Here is a 2609-nt window from a genome sequence, read left to right as displayed (position 1 = left end):
TACAACGTGGTTCAGTTGTTGATGTACAAAGCTATTAGGTTTCCATTTTCCTGGTTCTTCGATATCTTCCATCAAAGCTTTGTAGTTTTCCTTATATAGATATTAGCATATTTTGTAAATGTATACCTAAGTTGGTTATTTTTTCAAGTATTCTTTATTCGTTTCTAACTCTGCTTTTTAAAGATTCCTACAGTGAACCTCAATGCAAAGGATAGCAGTAATTGTATGTGAAGCAGCCCTCACATTTACGTTTCTATATCCACACCCTCCCCCGACCCAAGCTCCAGGGGATACAACCAAAGTCTGTCTTTAACATTTAGTCATCTGAAGTTCCTGTCAGATGGAAGTAGTTCAGCTGCTCCACATGCTACATTTCAGCAAGCTTCAGAGTGGAGACTTTTATCCAATTTCTCCTTTTAATAGACCTTCCAGGTTCTACAGTAATTATATTTGAGGCACTCTTAACACCCTCCCGCCCTGAATATGATTGCATATGCTTGCAGCTCTCCCTTCCCATCTACCGTGAGAGATAAAGGGAAGATCTCCTTGAGAACCCACAGTTTTATAAGTGCAACATTTCCAACTTGCTTCACCCTCCGCAGTCTGCCACACATATGGGTGGATACATGGAGGTGCCTAAGGTGATTTTCTATGTTTTTAATAAATGCAATTATTTTTGACTCAGTTGCCGTCTTATTTAGAACTTAAAGTGCCTCTTTACTTCAGCTTTGGCCACTTCTGAAATGGCTTAATGAGTAAACCAAGCTCCACTGCCCTCATGCCACATATATAAAACCATAGATACAGCAAATATAATATTAAATTTATCACATGATTTAAAAATGCTTTAATATCTGAAAAGCATAGAGTAATAGATGTGATATCAGGTTTTTATCATTTTGGAGGTACGTGGAGGTACTAACTACTGAAGATTTCTGTTTCTGGTTAAAGAAACAGGTTGGGCCTTGGAAGAGACGTCAAGTAGTCTTAATATGAGAGAGCTATGTGGGGCATGTCTCCTGGAAGCAGTCGTGCCTGGGAAAGCATCTTATTGGTGTCCACAACTGTCTATTACTTAAACTCAAGACCTGTTCACACTTTTTTCCTTTCATACATTATACAAAAGGCATTTTTTATGTTTCTGTTTTGGAGCCTCTCCTCATTCTACTAAACCAAGAGTCAGTACTGATATTTCTCTCATGATATATGAAGAAAAGACTTTTTAAACTTTTACATGTGGAGGAGCTGCTGTGAAGCTCCAGAATAAAATGTCACACAAGTTTAGTAAAGAGATTTCTTGCATCTCTCTTCCAGGATATCACCCTTATTCTGGAATCCAGGAAAATTAGAGGAGGAAAATATCCAGAAAATACTTCTGGCAGATGCATGGGTCTCTAAATAGTTTAGTAATAAACAGGTTTATGTCATTTGTCTGTGAGTGCTCCTTAGTGTTATTCTTTGAAAGGCTTCCTTCACATCTTGTTCCTCAAGGTGTAGATAACTGGATTCAGAGCAGGTGTGACCGCGGTGTACATGAGCGCGGTTGCCTTGTCTGTTTCTGGGGAGTGTGAAGCCTTCGGTTGGAGGTAAGTGAGCAAGGCAGTGCCATAGAAGAGAGAAACAACCAGGATATGAGAAGAGCAAGTGGAGAAAGCTTTGCTTCTGCCAGTGGCTGAAGGGATTCTCAGGATGGTCACCAGAATGCGCACATAGGAGCACAGAATGAGGACACAGGGGGTCATGATAAAGAGCACGGAGATAGCAAACATCACAATCTCAGTGTGGGAGGTATAAACAAAAGCTAGTTTCACTACAGGCTTGATGTCACAAAAAAAGTGCTGGATCCTTTCTGTTCCACAGAAGAGCAAGTCTGGGCTGATTCCACCACCACCCTAGTGGTTCAAGATGCTGCAGCCAATTTCAAACACACACGAGGGTCCGTCAGGAAAGAGTAATGCAGAGGATGGCAAATAGCTACAAAATGGTCATAAGCCATGGCTGCTAGCAAGCAGCATTCTGTCAGTCCCAAGATGCTGAATACATACATCTGAGCTGCACAGCACGCCATGCTTACAATCTTGGTCTCCACAAGCAAGTGCCAGCATCTGAGGCAACACACTAGTGATATAGCACATCTCCAGAAAGGAGAGCTTAACCAGGAAGAAATACACGGGAGTGTGCAAGGAAGGGGTGCCCCTGATCAAGCCAATGATGAGATGGTTTCCTCCCACAGTAAACACATAAATGGTTAAGAACACAGTGAAGAGCACAGGTTGCAACACTGCTAGAGAGGAAAATCCCACAAATGTGAAGTGGGTGCAGAGGGACTGGTTTCCACTCATTATAAGCTCAGAGCTAGACATCTGTGGAGAGAGCAGAGGGGGTAGAAGTGACACCTAAAGGAATCCGGTTACCTAGCATAGGTCTCTGTGGAACTTTCTAGAGTCAGTGGTCTGACATGAGAACCTACACACTTGTATTCCTTCTGCTAAAAGATTTGAAATGATTACCCAGTAAAATGAATGCAGCTAAAATGGACAGCTAAAATCCATGGAAACTAAAACTAACAGAATGTCCTTTCTGTAATCAATGTAATTTTATAGGAAATT

At 41.4% G+C, this 2609-nt stretch overlaps 1 pseudogene; it reads right to left on the bottom strand.

Moving 5' to 3' along the window:
* Positions 1–1419: 1419 nt before the first annotated feature.
* Positions 1420–2363, bottom strand: LOC133049684 (olfactory receptor 10C1-like; annotated as a pseudogene).
* Between the last annotated feature and the right edge of the window lie 246 nt (positions 2364–2609).

This window comes from Dama dama, chromosome 30, assembly GCF_033118175.1.
Source record: "Dama dama isolate Ldn47 chromosome 30, ASM3311817v1, whole genome shotgun sequence".
Lineage (NCBI taxonomy): Eukaryota > Metazoa > Chordata > Mammalia > Artiodactyla > Cervidae > Dama > Dama dama.
This window is presented reverse-complemented; position numbering and strand designations above follow the sequence as displayed.